Genomic DNA, 17,707 nt, shown 5'->3' with positions numbered 1-17,707 from the left:
TTAAAATCTTTTATTTATTTTAGATAAATTTATTTTTCAAAAAATACTGTTAACTAAAAAGTTTTGGGGATTTAAGTCCCTTTGAGGAATCTATCCCTATTGGGGATCGGGGATAGAGAACAATTTTTATCCCCAATGGGGATCAAGACTAGGACCGGGATAGGGATTTATTTAAAAATCAGGGTCAAGGACGGGGAATATGATCCCCGTCCCAAACCTACTCATTACCATTCCTATCTAGAGAGTACGGGCATGGTTGATTAGTGATAAGTTGTTAAAACAAGTGTTTTTAACCTATTGATGGCCCAACTGCTCGGGCCAATAAACCCAGAGGTGGAGCTAGGAAATTTTCATGAGGGGGGCCAAAACTTAAGATAGATTGGGAGGAGGGGGGAGGGAGAATAAATATGGATGGTCATAGGGGGCCAACCCAATGGGGTGGGGAATGGGGAGGGAAAACTTTATATGGAATAGTAGGGATTTTTGGGCCATAGGGGGGGGGGGGGGGAGCATGACTTGAAGGGATGGGAGATCCATCACATGGATGGCTGAACCCTTTAGGAAGGTTGGGCGAAATTTCAAAATTTTATTTACTCCCATCTGGGAATTCTATTCCCAATTTAAAAAACTTCATTTTCAAGGTTCATTCTTATAACCAAATCAGACTAAATATGAAACTAAATTAAGGGAGGGATATACCTGATACGGAATCCACCCAAGAAAGCTCCTCCCAATGTAGGAAATCACATTCACATATGCTTAACTATTTCTAACAACCATAAAGAAAGAGGGATTTGCTTCTCTAATGTTTAGCCAAGTAGCACCACTTTCCCCCACTTCCTCCTAAATTGTCTCTAATTCTTATCTATTTCCTAAATTATCTCTAAAATTATCTCTAATTTAGTAGAGAGATTCTCTCCTAAAATATCTCTAATTCCTATTTATCCTCTACCCCACTTTTTATCTATATCTATCTAAAGAAAGTTTCAATTAAAAAAATTCAGAACTATTTAAATTTTAAAACTAAATTTAAAATATTTATTCAAAATATAAAAAATTAATAGATTTAATAATATTCATATTATTAATAATTCAATATTTTTACAAAATTCGTCATGAAATTATGTAGTAACAATAAAAATTATAATTTTATGAATTGTTCAATTTAAATGTTATTCAAATAATAAAAATTTGACATTAAAAAATAAAACTTTATTTAAATATTTCAATAACTAAAAATCTAAAATAAAAAACATTAAAATTTTCTAAATAATATACCAAAATATTTAATATTACGTAATAACATTAAAAAAATAAAAATCAAATAATGAAAATTTTTAAATATTTTATATATTATTCAAATATTTAACATGACAAAATTTTAAATAGTTAAAATAACGAAATTATGTAATAAATATAAAAAATTCTTAAAAGTAGAAAAATGATTATAATAGAATTCACAATATTCATATTAATAATAATTTAATATTTTACAAAATTAATAATGAATTGTGTAATAATGGTATAATTATAATTTTATGGATTATTAAATTTAATTAATAATTAATATTTTAAGAATTTAAATAACAACATTATTTCAATAACTAATTTCCCTTATATCAATTAATAGTTATAGAAAATAACTATCAACAAAATTATATTTATTAGTGATAATTTTACAATAACAGTGTATATTCATTATATATTTATATGTACTAAAATTAATATTTATTTTATTTTCAGTAATTATTCATTGTTTTTATTTATAATTATGCTTTCAATAATTATTTATAAATGTATTTTTATTTTTGTTATTTAATAGAAAATAATCAATAATTATTGGAGATTAAAAACTATTATTTAACTTTTGAAATTTAATATATCGTATTTATTGTATTTTTGTTATAAATTTATTTTAGTAATTATATACTTTTTATAATTTATAGATTAATACTTATTAGAGATTAAACTATTATTTAAGATTACACTATTTATTGACTAATTTAGTATATTTTCAGTATGTACTATATTTTTATATTTATTGTATTTTTATTATATATCTATTATATTTTCATTATAAACTTATTTTCAATGATTGTGTACATTTGCTATAAATTTTCAATAATTATTGGAGATTAAACTATTGTTATTTGTTAGAGATTAGACCATAAATTTAGTTGAAATTATAAGTGTTGAATGGTTCATTTCAGTTGCAGGTTGTTTCGCCAACCAAATCGATTTGATCAAGTCGCAGTTTGTCACTCAAAACCGATTGACCATTAGCGAAAATTAGGAATGGCAATGGGGTGGGTTCAGTGCGGGGATTACATTCCCCATCCTCGACCCCGACCCCCAAATAACTCCCTGTCCCTGTCCCCGATCCCCAGTGGGGAAAGGAATCCCCCCTCTATCCCCGACTCCAATGAGGATGAATTCCCCGTCGTAGACCGAATCCCCAACGAACTAGAGTGTATTAGTGTTTTTGTTTCACCAAATACCAAGACTGAGAGTATGAAAGACTGAAACTGAGAAAGAGAGAGAGAGAGAGAGAGAGAGAGAGAGAGAGGACCATTGCGAGAGTTTAGGTCGACGATGAGAGAGAGTCCGAAGGGTGACCACAATGGTGGTCGGCAACGATGACGAAGGTTGAAGGAAGATCTTTGTTCTTTGAGTATCTCTTCTCTTTGTTCTCTGTCCTCTATCGAGAGTCGAGACTCGAATATCTCTATCCTCTCCTTTGTCCGATGTCCAATGGGCAAGTGGGTAGTGGCAGCAGTAGCAACGGCAATCAGCAATCGGCGAATCAACAATGAAGACGATGCTAGGGTTCAGTGTTCAGTCACCTCTCTAGTCTCTTCTCTCTGTGTATCGAAGACTCAGTCGATTTTTAGAATTTTAGTCGAAGGGTTTTAGTTTTACTATTCATCTATTAAATTAATAAATTAATAATAAATTAATAATGATTATAATTATAATATATATATATATAATTTATAGTTATAATATTGATCGGGGGCAGGTCAGGGCAGGGATTGCATTCCCCATCCCCGACCCCGACCTCGCCAAAGTGCCCCCCATACCCAACCCCGTCGGTTCAGGGATCCTGGGTACCCGTCGAGGACGGGGAAAATTGCCACCCCTAGCGAAAACCCACCAACTTGGGTTGTATTGATTTGGGCTTACTTTCGGCTTAGTTTGTTTATTAAAAATATTTAAACTTTAAAATTTCACAAATTACAATGATATTATTAAAAAGTAAATTACAAAGTTTAAATCTATGATATAAAATATTTTAGACTAACAAATATGGGAATTTTCCTACTTTCCTATATAAAATATTAAATTTAAAATATAAAATATTAATATATATTTATTAAACCAAAGCCAATAAGAAATACTAGAAAACCGACCAACTCGGGTTGAGTTTGATCGAATTGTTTATTAAAAAATTAAAATATAAAACAATTATATACTTTTATGTATTTCTATTGTTTAACTTTTGCTTAACAAAGAATGAGTCCCCGTCACCATGCCTCTCTTTGCTCCATTATCCCCACCCTTCATTCTCTTTGACTTTCTCTCCTTTCCCCTTCCCACCACTCCCATTAAGCCATGTGACCCAACTACCTAAAAATATTCCTATAACCTCTCTCCTAAGGTATCTCATTTAAACCAATAGGAAAGTATCATGTTGCCCCACTCCCTAATCAATTCCTAAAATGCATCCCCCCAATCTATATCCACTTTCCCTCATTTAAAATATTCATATTAATCAATAAATAGTTAAATACGGTTAATACTTAATTCCACCCATATTCAATGAGTATTAAATAGTGTTATTACCAAAAGTTAATAAATACGGTTAGTAAATTACCAAAAATTAATAAACATTGTTATTAGTTTACTCATTAACATCATTTTATAGAAATTGAAAAGTCTTTAACTAATTTCTATAAAATTGAAAATTATATTTAACAATTATCAAAAAGTATAAAATTTTAGTTATTGTTATTTTTACAATTAATAACCAAATACAAATGGGAGAACAAAATATTATAATGTTAGAAATGAAATTATTAATTAATATATATTGAAAAATAAAAGATAAATTAGTGTAATGTTGTTAATAAACTACCAAATAAAAAATATATTTAATAACAATTTAAAAAAAAATCAATAAATCCCCATAGTTATACAAATGTAATAAATTTTTCAACAATTTTCATTAAACAACATTTTCGTAAAATAACATTTTTGAAATTAAAAGATATAAGTTATTTGAAAGTTTATTTAAAATGCATTAAATAATTATTGAAATTTATTAGAATATTTTGGAAATTTTAGGAAAATTTTTTACATTTGATATATTTTGGAAAATCATTGAAAATTTATGTAATTTTCATTGCAAATTATTGAAAATTATTAAAGATAAATGACTATGGGAAATGGGAAACTATAATTTGAACAAATAATTAGACAAATTATTAAGATAAATTAGTATAATATTGGAAAAATAAATTATTGGTTAGTTTATATCAGAAATTATAAGATAAATTAGTATAATTCTGTAAGTAAACCAGTTAAAAATAAAATAAATTATTTAATAAAAATTTAAATAAATATGAAGAAATTTTGAAAATTACACAAGTACAATAAATTTTCATAAAATTACATTTTTGAATATTAAAGACAATTTAGTGTACTTTTAGAAATTTACCATGTGGTTGATACTCAATATATCCTTTTGATCATTTTATCATCAAATTGAATATTGGGTTGATAGGAACATTATTTTCAAAACTGGATCAAACCAGATGGTTAGACTGGAAAAATTGGGAATCGGACACCGTTTCACCTCAAAACCGCTTTTTGTCCAAAACCCGTTTATTTAGTTAGCGAACCTAAGACCTGGGCGAACGTCAGAAAGCAATTTTTGGCCTTTTTTGTTTTTCTAATTTATTATTATTTTTTTTTGTGAGAGCAGGTCATCTGTTTGGACCAAACAGTCAAACCGTTCGACCCCAGAATGGTTCCCTATCCGATCCAATTTTATAAACCTTGGACGGGGAGTGGGTATTGTGCCTTGAGCTTGTCTTGGTGTGCGGCATGGCCTGGCCCAAGGCCTGACCCATGAACCAGCCCGACCCACGGCACAACATCGGTCCATGCGGGCTCGAGTCGTGGGCCATGCCAAACCGACCCCCCAAATTATCCTAGAGGAGGGAGGCATGGCCCGGGACGCCTTATATGCCAGCACGACACGACTCGCACTTTGTGCAGGCTACATGTGGGTCATGTCTTGCTGACCCAACACAACCCAATTTACACCTCTACTTGAACCCGCCCAAACTGGGGATGGGGCATGGAAATTCGAAAATTCTCCATCCTTAATGAGGAGTGGGGTGTCTTGCCCTTGAACTCGCCCGACATTGAGTGGTTACCTTGCCCTGGACCCGCATGACACTAGGGATGGGGCGGGGATGGGGTAGAGTGTCGTGACTATGGGGTAGGGAAAGGGATGGGGTGCCCTATCCTTAACCCACCCAGTTGTCATTCCTATATAATTGTTAATTATTAGTGGAATTAATAAAAAATGTTTGCTTTTATAATTATTTTTATTTATTTAAAGTTAATCAAAATTTTATTTAAAAATAATAAAAAAATAAATTTATTAAAATTACTATAAATTATTAATAAAACTAAATTTATTAAAAAATATTTGTTCATATTCAATTAACAATAATTATTTTTTTTATAAATCAACATTAAATGAAAAAATAAAATTATTAAATCTTTCAGATTTTCCCATGCATCACACGGTCCCTACAAGTAAGTATTTAAAATAGGTGATGGGACCGCACAATGACACAATAAGTGGAAAAATAAGTATTCGTTCATATTTGACCAAAAAAAACACCAATAGTACTTATTTTGAAAATAAGTAATTAAAAAGTAAGTATTCGTTCATATTTGACCAAAAAAAAAACACAATAAATTGCTCAAACCTTCCCTAGAGTTTCTAACCACTACTGAAACCTTCCCTTTAATAATTGCAATCACTTCCCCTGAACTTTGCAGCACGGTTTTAAATAGATCCCTCGATTAGAAATTTCTAATAAGAGGCATGAAAAATGTCAAAAAATACACATGGAGTTACTTTTGACCAAAATATTTGTTTTCTCCAAATTTTCCCTTCATATCCATCTCCGAATGGTAAGGTGCAACTTTAAGCTCTCTTATTTTTCTTTCATAAAAGTTTGAATTGATTTTTTCCTATTTTTAGAAACTAGACTCAATAGTAACTACAATGGTATTTGGGCATGAAATTTATGACTCTTGTTAGAGGATTCTAGCATAGGGGGTTTACTAGCAACTGTGTCAAAAAGTTTAGGAGAAATGATTATAATACCAAACTTTAGTGGAGGTTTCAATAAGGGTTAGAAACTTTAGAGGAGGTTACATTAATTTACCCTATTGATAAGTGATTTTCTCGTGGGACAAAACTGTCCCCACAGTTTTTCAATATTTCCATCAATTGCCCCTCTTTGTTGAGAAGACAATAGAGCCCTGTTGTCTTCTCCTTTTTGCGCAAACAGCTGCGGCCACGGCAACGATGTGCAACCCAGGCAGAAATCTGGAGCGGAGTGAAATTTAGAGAGATGGAATGATGATGGACAAATGTGACAATGAGTGAACTTAGATTTTCAGGTTTGATGTTAATATGTATAATGTAAATACATACAAAATATAAGGTTTTGCATTCTATATATTTGCATTTGTACTCTTTTCAAACTGAGCCTAAAGAAAGAAAGAAGCAAACGAGATTTACAGCTAGCTCGTTTGGTCCAGGATGGCTGAATGATCATCAAATTATGTTATACTCCGCAGCAGAATCTCCGAAAGACCATAGAGAATTTTGAATTTTGGAACGACAAATGAAAAACCCTTGAACCAACTTCTTTCACTTTGCTGGCAACAGAGGGAACAACTCTCCAACGTTCTTAGGAAGGGCCTAGGTTTGAGTGGAAGCTAAGGCAAGAAAAGGGGAAAATTCTCCATTAGTAACCTATATTTTGGGCCTAGTGCTATTTTGGTTCTTAAACTTTAAAACGTTATAATTTAGTATCCGAATTTTTAAAATGTACCAATCTAATACCTATCGTTAATCAACCATTAAGTGACATTTAAAATAACATAAATATCCTTTGAGTGTCATCTAATTCTCTTTATCAACCATCTAAACATTGACAAAAATGAATAGTTCCAAATCGTTGCTCTTCTATTCAAAAAAATTAGGGTCACTAAGATGTAACCCAACCTTTCTTGGATAGAAGAGGCAAGGATTTGGGAGTGTTCATTTTTTGTCAATGTTTTGGAAGGTTGATAAAGAAAATTAAATGGCACTGGAAGGGCATTTGTCTTTTCAAATGCCACTTAACGGATGGTTAATGGGCTAATTAACGGCGAGTATTGGATTGGCACGTTTTGAAAGTTCAGGTACTGAATTGTTGAATTTTAAAGTTTAGGGACCAAAGTGGCATTAGACCCAAAATACAGGCACTAATCGGGAATTTTCCCTTAAGAAAAAACAATTTAGAGTAAATTACAAAGATCCCACTGTGCTATGAGATCAGTGACAAAGACCCCTCCTATACTTTAATTTGTCACAGAAATCCCCTTGAACATTAGCAGTGAGACAAAGATTCTCCTATGTTAGCATTCCATCAGTTAACTTCCAAAAAATTTTTCATTCAATTGTTTAAATTTTTTTAGATACCCAAACTACCCATTTTCTTATATATTTGAATTGTGAGAAGACATCACCACCCAAATCGCCATGGATTCTGGTAAATACAATGATATCATTGAGTGGTGGAAAAGAAAGAAAAAAAAAATGAAAAAAGAAAACTGAATCTTGAAGATACTCCCAACCAAGAAAGGATGAAGTTCTTGGTTTTGCATTTAAGAAATATTAACATTTTCCGGCAAGAGAAGCAAGGGACTGTACGGAGAAAAGAAAAGAAAGAAAAAACGAAAAAAAAAAAAGGACTAAAATTTGGGTTTAATTTCTTTAGTGGAAACCAATCATCGTTGTGGCCGATTTAAGTAATTTAACGCATGAAGGTATGTTAGATTAGGGTTTGAGAGAAGAGGACAATAAAAAGAAAATAAAGAAAGTTTAGACGGGTATTTTATTAATTTAACGCATTCTGTCATTTAACTTAACAGTTAAGGGGTCTTTGTCTCATGGACAAAGTTTAGAGGAGTCTTTTTATGGCAAATTTAAATATAGGGAGCCTAAGAGTCTTTATCACTAACCCATATACAAGGGGATTTTGTAATTTACCCAACAATTTAAATTTTTTCATCCTTTCCCTGTCCTGTAAGGAATGAGGAATTCAATATGCTTTGTAAACCAAAAGAAACAGAGATGGTGGAGACCTGTTAAGCCCAATGTAGACTCAATGGATGATCCTGGACCATATATATTCTAAGGAAGAAAAAGTATTATTATATGATATCTGAATTATTGCCCTCTAATAATAATAATAATAAATCATTATTATTCTAAGGAAGAAAAAGTATTATTATTATTATTATTATTATTATTATTATTATTCCAATTTTCTATTGTAGATTATAAAATAAATTATTTGATAATACCACATGTGTGACACGTAGATTTATGTGTGTGGTGAGGGTTATAATTATCATTTTCATTGAAATAGTTTAATATAACATTTATAAAATAAAATATGTATGCATTTGTTAAGGTTATATTGTCATTTTCACAAAATAAACACTTGGTTAAGGTGGTTCACCAAACACTATAACCCAAGCATTTATAAGTATTTATTCAAATAAATACTTATTTCTCAAACGTACGTACTTATTTGCCAGTCATACCCTACAACTTATTTCTTTTTTTCAAAAAGTCATTGACTCGGTCAACAATCTATTAATTCAAATGATTGATGACATCAATTATCTCATTAATCGAGATAATTGGACCACTGAATGACTTATTCCCTAAAACACAAGAAGTCATTCAGATCGCCTGCTTTCAGCGCTATTATCAAATGGCCCCATAGATACCTAACTAATCTAATTGAGAGTTAAACTTGGACAAGTATCAATGGTCTACAAAAGTGAAAGCTCCAAATATACCAACAGAAAAGTGAGTAGTTTTTTTTTTTATTCAAATCAAGGTTTTTAAACCAAATTGGATAGGGACCCATTCTAGGTCCGGTTCAATTGGTCTGATCATTTGAATCAAACAGATGGCCTATTTTGATAAAATAATAAAAAAAAAATGGTCAAAAACCATTGTACAGATTGACATTTCGACCACATCTAAGTTAGCGATTCACTAACAAATCAACAGTTTTTTGCCAAAAAACTGTTTTAAGCTGAAATGGAACCGATCTGGGTTTTCCAGTTGGACCATCCGGTTCGATCCGATTTTGAAAACAATGGTTCAAATCGTACGTTCAGAGCAATCCCAATGTTGCATTAACTCATCTAAAAGTGTTTCATTTTCATCTACTATTTGACCGTTTCACTTTCCCTCGTTTCATCTTTTTGTAAATTTAAGATTCCAATATTTCCCCTTCTTTTTTGTCTTAAACTGCCAATTTTTGTTTGATCCACCCAACTTATATTCGTGTTTTCGTTTATTAGGTCAAAACACAAAAAAGTGTATGGTTTTGTTTCAACCACCTTTTTGACTATTTCAATAATGCCCCTACTTTTTGTTTTATATACTACTTATGACGATTATTTCATGCCATTTTTATTTTAGGGTTTCCAATGGATAGGGTCAATTGACCGAACTGATCATATTGATTCTGGTATTGTTATCTTTTCCCAATTAATAATTGGGTATAGACTGCTTCTTGTTGTTTCCAACTCATTTAGAATTAATAATATATATAGGTTTCTCGTTTTTATTATGATTTTTTACAACTGTAAAATGGGCTTTACCGGCCCGTGGGTTGTTCCGGGCCATGTCGTTCTTCTTAGGGATAACTTAGGGGGTCAGTTCGGCATGGCTCACGGCCGAAGCCCATGCGTGCCTGTGCCATGCCGTTCTATGCCACGAGCCAGGTTGGTCCGTGGACCAAGTCTTGGGCCTTGTCAAGTCGTGAATCAGGCAAAAGCTATTTATTTAAAAAAATTTTTAAAAAATAAAATTTTAATTTTATATGAATTTTGATGTATACAATTGCTTATATATACAATAATTAAATAAATTAACATAATAAAATTGAAAACAATTGTTTTTTTGTTAATATATTATTATATAATATATATGGGTTATGTCGGGTTGGGCCGCAGGCTAGGTTGTGCTGGCATGCAGGCCGTGGGCGGCATGGCCCGCTCGGTCTCAGTCGTGCCATGTTGGCCTGGCCTGCGGACCTAAAACCCCAAGTCCAACACAGCCCAACGATATTGTCGGGCCTAGCATGGCCCATAGACCGTTGTGCTGAGTCAATCCAAATTCGTGTCAGGCCATGCTGGGCCGCGGGCACCACAGCTGGATTTACACCTCTATAATTTTTATTATATTTTACATCTTAAAGTACAATTTTGAAAGACAATATATAAGATAATATTAGTTAAAAACTACTATTGAGGTGTCCAAATTGAGTCATATGTTTAGAGGTGTTCAAGCAATCTAAGTAGGTGTTTGGCATCAATGCCGTTGCCTTAGAGATGTTTTCTAAGAAAATAGTGCTTTATGCATGAGGGTCTGTTGCACCATTTTCTCAGAAAACGGCTCCTTCTTTTTGGCATCGATGCTGCCACATAGTCTGTTTTCTGGGAAAACAACACTATATTTGTTTGGCACCAGTTCTGTATAACCATTTTCAGCATTGGCCAGCATTATCCTATGCCCAAGATGATGTCACATTGATGCCATGTGTCGTTGCACCGTTGACAGCAACAATAAAAAAATGCAAAACACTTAAAAATACTTTCAACAAGATATGCTTGTGCAAAACACATGCTTATTTGCTAGTTGATGAAAATGCAACACTTTTTAGACATGCCAATGGGGCGGGTTTGGAGAGGGTATTCTAAATTCCAAATCCTACCCGCCTCCCTAAGCCTCCCAACCTGTACCCTCCCAAAAACCTCTAACGGGTTGGACACTCCCATATATGAAAATGCAAACCCTTCTTGACCCTACTGTCCTGCATTTGAGGGTGGATGGGTACAATTGACGGGTTGGGTCCAAAACCCACATCTAATTTTTAATTATATATAAGCAATAAACAAATAAGATAATATGAACAATCATCAAAATTTCCAAATGTTTGATTAGAAAACATATAAAATAGATAAATCATCAATTATCCTTCATATGAAATTCAAAATATCATTAAATTTAACAACTAGTACGTTTATGCGACTTCCAACTAGGGGTGACAATGGACCGATTTTGGATTGGACCTCGTCCAAACCAAAATCAAATTGGAGGATTGGACAGACATATTGAATTGGACTAGTCCAGACTTAATAGTCCAAAGTATTTATTGGATTAGATTGGACCTGGTCCATCCATAATGAATTTACATTAGATTAGGTTGGATTGAGCCAATATCTGGTCCATTGATAGAAGATAAGAATATAAGTGTCACTGGACCAGGTTTGGATTAGAACTAAACTAAATTAAAATAAATTTGAACAGATTGAACTGTCCAAACATTTAACTGGACTGGTCCAAAATACTCATTGGATAAGATGGACCTGATCCATTTGTAATGAACTCACACTGGATTGGATCGGGTTAATTTAACCAAATCCAATCCAATTGACATCCCTACTTTCAACAATATACAGGCAACGGAGGGTTGGATTTAGCCCAATACCATAACCCACCTGTACTTGTACAAGTTGTGAAACCTCAAAAATCGTCCCTGCCCCCAAAGTCTGTTTTACACCCCATTGAGGTGCGTAAGGTTGAAATTGCCATCCCTACTAATTACTAATTACTATTGGTTTGACTTTGACCTTCCTGGTTAGTGTCCAGAGTTGCTCCTTTAAATTGTTCACGTTCTAATTAAGAACATACAAATTAAAGCAGAAAACAAATAAAGAAACTCTTTTGTCTTCAATTAGTACAAGAAAATGCCAATTTATTTAATATGCGTTTACTTAGAAGAAGAGATGGTAGTGCAATTCTCGTTTATTTAATTAATTAGATGAAGCCGAATTAATAATCCATGCATCACCAACAAAAGCGAAGAGATTATTCAACTTAATTACAAATGAAGATACACACACAACGATAGGGGTTAAATCCACTGCCACTGCAAAGACCATTACCATTGTACTCCTGGGTGCACCACTGCCGGCATGAGGCCAGATCACAATCATTGCCATTCCGAACAGCTCGACATAAGGCAGCATCCGAACTGGGCACCATTGATGCAACTGCAACAACCATTGTTTATCGTTCATACAATTAATAAGAAAATTATGCAAGTGATCATATATAGATGAATAAACAGAGACAAACAAATAAATGAGAATGAGGAAAGCTTAAGAAACCTGAAAGGAGTAGAAGGACAAAGAAGAAACTGCAGAAAAGCTTAGCCATCTTTCTTTCTGTCAACTATTTAGACAAATTTGCTCTATAGTATTGTGCGTGCAAGAAAGCTGTGTGTATCTTATCTTCTCGATCGATATGGAAACGCTAATAAGTTGTAGGGGCATTTATAGAGTTTTCGATCTGTAAATTTTTTATTCCTATATAAATAGCACTCAGTTCTAATTAAGGTGCATGAATTCACCGGAAAGATTTAAAAAAAAAAACTGTGAAATAGTTAAGGCCTTACTTAATCTACGTTATTCTTAGTTTTGGAAGTATTTTGGATTGCTAAGGGAGATTTTCAAACACATTAAAACAAGAGTTTATGTTACGTTGTTTGAGTGGCACACATATCAAAGACAAATATAACTTCAATGGGTGTAAAAACCTTGATGAATGTGCCATGTGCCCATCTCTAACCTATAGAATGAGTACCTAATTAATTAATATATCCTCAACAAAATCAAGAAATTGACTGATCAAAAATAGCCCAGGTTGTTTATAAAATTTGGTGTAGGAAGCCAGTTTTACCAGTGGCATGGTCAGATGGCTAAGTATGTTCTCTACATGAGCTGAAGCATGAGATGGGATGGGGTGGAGCAGATAGTGCCTCTAATTAATTACCATCCATGGTCCGCCCCACAAATCATGTGCTGATGCCAACTTGGGAAACAATATATATAGTGGATGGCATCAACTTTAATTTTGAAAATAAAAGGGCTCTGTACATGTTATTAAGATGCTTGGAGTTAGCTTTGGTTAACATGGACCATCGATACAGCTTAACAAGAAGAAATTTTAGCCTACAAACCATCAAATTATAGCCTATTAAATTAAATTATTTACTTGCTGCTAACAAAGTAAAGCTAATAAAATCTGTGTTACTGATAGTAAGGCTATGTATTGTATGTTAAACATGGTTACTCTATTTACCATCTTCAAATAATTACTGTGTCTTGCATTTAGTGCTGTATATTTCTAATACAATTTTGCCTTAAAATCAAAGGATTGAGTTGAATGAGCTGAAGTGCCGAACTGAACTGACAAATAATCTTTCACTGTTTTTGGTTGTCTCTGTGCAAGGGATCTGACGATGGCTACACAAGGATGGTGGCCCATTTCTCTGCTACATACATGGTAGCAGCAGCTGCCAGTAACAAACACCATGTTCCTTCAAAGGCCCACCAATCATGCGTACTGAAAGAAATATATGGATTCTGGGCTATCTTGTATCCATTTTCGAAATCCAAACAATGCCATTTCTTTGACATAGGTCATTGCTGCAAATTACAAGTAAACAATGAATATGGCTTTGTTTTCTGTTTTCTTATAATTAATTAGAAAATTATATATTCATGCCCATTCATTTTCGTTTTCTGTTTTCAAATGAATTCATGTTCCTTTATTATTATTTTTCTCCCTTTTTCATTTAAGTATTTCCAGCCTATATATATATATATTTGGGACGGTCAGCAGCTTCCTTTCCCGTTCGAACCCAGAAGCAGAGCAGCAACGGCAGCACCCCTCTCAGCCACTCCCTCCCTCTCTCCTCTCTTCTTCTCTTTCTTCTTCTTCCGTAATTTTTTTCATGTTCCTTTAGTGTTTTTTTGGTTCTTCATCTTCAGTCATGGGGGATCCCGAAATAGATGTTGCTCCAGGGCAGCCGAAGAAAAGAACTTTTAAGAAGTTCAGCTTCCGAGGGGTCGATTTGGATGCTTTGCTCGACATGTCTACTGATGAACTTGTGAAGCTCTTCCATGCCAGGGCTCGCAGAAGGTTTTAACGAGGTCTGAAGAGGAAGCCGATAGCTTTGATCAAGAAACTGCATAAGGCAAAACGGGAGGCTCCACCTGGTGAGAAGCCAGAGCCAGTTAGAACTCACCTTCGTAACATGATCATAGTACCGTAAATGATTGGAAGCATCATTGGGGTTTATAATGGAAATACCTTCAACCAAGTCGAAATCAAGCCCGAAATGATTGGTCATTGCCTTTCCGAGTTCTCTATCACTTACAAGCCCAGTTAAACATGGTAGGCCGGCTATTGGCGCTACCCATTCGTCAAGGTTCCTTCCTCTCAAGTGAGATCATCGTTAAAACTGGGTACCCGGGGAATTGTTATGGCAAGAGTAGTTCTGGTGCAATGTTGCTGCATATCAATTAAATTTTGGATTTTTAGTTATTTTTTTCGAATTCCTACTTTTAATTCAACTCCAGTTTGTTTTTATTGGTAGTTTAATCTCCATTTTGGACTATTAGTGCCGGAGGGCGTCTTCGGAGTTTTAGTCGTGGAGTTCTCTGTCTCTCCCTCCATCTTCCTCTTCACTCTTCTCCCTCTTAACAGTGTTGTGTTTTCCTATTATTTTCCCATATACGAAAACAAACAAGGGAAAGGTAAATTCTTATACTTTTCCATCCCATCCCACCCCAATCTTCGCACAAACCAAACAGAGCCTAACAGAAACCTAACTGTCATTCTCAAATGAACTCCATCATCTGGAGAGTAGGGACAGGGCTGATCAGTGATAAGTTTTTAAAACCCGGTATTTTCAACCTGTTGGTGACTGGGCCAGTTGGGCCAATGAAGGGGTCATAATACCAAATCAGGCCAAATTCCAACCTGTTATTCTTTTAAAAACCCATTGACTTAGTCAACAACCCATTGATTCAGGTGATTGATGACACCACAGGTTGAACCACTGAATGACTTATTCTCTAAAACACAAAGCAAGAAGTCATTCACTCCACCTACTTTCAGCTATTATTAAATGTCCCCTTAGATATAGCTAAAGTTCTCAATCAAAGATATTAATGGAGTTTATCAGCATTAACTAATCTAATTGAGAGTTAAACTAGGATATGTATCAAAGGTCAGGAAACGTGAAAACTCCAAATTCCAAATATACCAACAGAAAAGTGAACAGATTTGTCATTGTACATTCAGACCGTATGGCATTCCACCTTCCAAGCGACAACATAGATTTAGGGCCCAAAGATGTAGGTTTTCAGTTCATTGTTTTCTTATGGGATAATAAAATAGTTTTACTACATAAAACACAATCAAAGAAAAGGTATTAATCCGGATGACTGGAGCCAATATCTTGTTTCTTTTATTATGGCCCTTAGAATGGCATCATACACCACATATCTGGTACAATATTCATCATTCAGATTAGGGGTGTTAATGGTCCAAAGTATTTATTGGATTGGATTGGATCTAGTCCATCCATAATGAATTTATATTGGATTAGGTTGGATTGAACCAATATCTTATTCATTGATAGAAGATAAGAACATAAATGTCAATGCACCAGGTTTGAGCTAAAATTAATTTAAATTAAAACAAATTTGTACAGATTGGGCAGTCAGGACATTGAATTGGACCAAATCCAATTCGATTGACACCCCTAATTCAGATGGGTTTCATGTCTACCATACAAGTAATCAAGAATTTTTTCTAAAATATTGTGAAGAGAGAGAGAGAGACACTTATTGACCAAGTAGCACTGTGGTATTGCTTTAAGCACATGTTCCACTTTAGCAGCGGTGTTAATCCAGCAATACCACAAAGATATGAACCCAAATTTCCTATTCACTTTTTCCACCCACTCTCGACCCACCTTGAATTGCAACCACACATCTCTCATTTTATAATAGAGATGTGTGACTGTGATTCACGGCAGGTAGAGAGTGGATAGGAAAAGTGAGTAGGAAATCCCGTTCGCAAAGATATGGGTTGATGATATGGATAATGGAACTATCAATCATAATCTTCTCCTTTGTCTGCCTTACCCCATCTAAACCCTCCATATTAGTCGCACTCCTTTTCTATCCATGGTCAACATTCTCTGTTCATCTCTCATCTAAGAGGATTCCAGCTCCTTGTGGATAAATGACCCATCCTGGTGGGAGTGGGTCATATGAATGACTTCTGCATAGTTTCAACCAATGTATTAAAAACCGATCCAAAGGCTGAATTATTTTAGCCTCAGGGTCGTGGGTCAATGGTTCAACAATTCGGGTTGGATAGGTCATAAATCACAAAATATTATCTAAATTAACAAAAAAAGCGCAACTCCAGTCAAACAACCAAGCACAGAATTATGGCCTTTGAAAGTTTTAAATACATTATATATTATAACCCACGACTCAACAACCAGATCAAACAGGTTAAAGGTCAAACCTCTCAAGTAAAATGGGTTTTGACCAAATCAACAATATTTTACAAAATAACAGGTTTGAAAACATTGACCTTAGCTTACCTTTTTCAATTTCCACTGGTTCCCCCATATCCCTGTTGGGGTAGGGCATTATTTTAGAGGAATTGTATATGGCGTTGTTTACTAGCATACAATATGTCTGTTTTCATGGGCTCCATGGTTCCCAAAGAGTTTCATATGACATAGTTAGATTTGTACTTATATCCGGCCATTATTAATTCAAATCAAAAAGTTCTGAGGCTCAGTTTGGAGGGTGTACAAATGCAAATGCAAATGCAAATATATAGTGTAAAACTTTATGTTTGTATTATTTTATACATATTTTCACTGCACATATTTATATTTGTACTCTTCCAAAACTGAACATTAAATCTTACTGTTTGGCATACCTGACCAGCAACATGCAATTCCCATGTGATTAAATCCAGACTAGACTACTGCATCACCCACAACACTTCTTCGCATGGGAGATTTTCCTTGTGTTGCTTCATTGCCTAACCAAATCATTAAGGTTGAATTCATGAATATAATATTCGAGATATAGATGGCCCAATCTACTCAAATATACAAATTTTATATGAATGATTTTCAAGTCATTCAACTAGAGGATATAGCTTAAATGGTAAAGCGCTTGCTTTGCTTGTGAGAGAAGGTACAGGATTCGATCCCCTACATTTTCATTTTTTTTCAATCTCATTTTTGTCATTTTGTCTAATAGATAGAGTCTAAAGGTGTAAATCAAGTTGTGTCGCCGTGCCAGGCCCGACATGATCATGCGGGCCATGTTGGGCCTAGGGTTTTAAATCCATGGGCCGGCACGATTGAGCAAGTTGTGCAGCCCGCAGTCCACATGTCGACACGACTCATATATATTATTTATAAATTTTTTA

The 17,707-nt window shown here is 34.0% G+C and overlaps 1 long non-coding RNA gene and 1 pseudogene across 1 annotated transcript; one reads left to right on the top strand and one right to left on the bottom strand.

Moving 5' to 3' along the window:
• Window positions 1–12,175: 12,175 nt before the first annotated feature.
• LOC148863555 (uncharacterized) lies at window positions 12,176–12,758 on the bottom strand. Its single transcript, XR_016110385.1, has 2 exons — window positions 12,559–12,758; window positions 12,176–12,441 (listed from the first exon to the last, which is right to left on the bottom strand). It is a non-coding gene; the product is annotated as an uncharacterized LOC148863555 (long non-coding RNA).
• A 1,441-nt stretch (window positions 12,759–14,199) lies between these two features.
• On the top strand, window positions 14,200–14,882 carry LOC148863554 (small ribosomal subunit protein uS19 pseudogene; annotated as a pseudogene).
• Window positions 14,883–17,707: the final 2,825 nt, after the last annotated feature.

This window comes from Nelumbo lutea, chromosome 3 (assembly GCF_056320005.1).
Source record: "Nelumbo lutea isolate HS-2025 chromosome 3, American lotus-T2T, whole genome shotgun sequence".
Taxonomy (NCBI): domain Eukaryota; kingdom Viridiplantae; phylum Streptophyta; class Magnoliopsida; order Proteales; family Nelumbonaceae; genus Nelumbo; species Nelumbo lutea.
The sequence above is the reverse complement of the archived record's forward strand: the minus strand, read 5'-3'. Positions and strand labels throughout refer to the sequence as shown.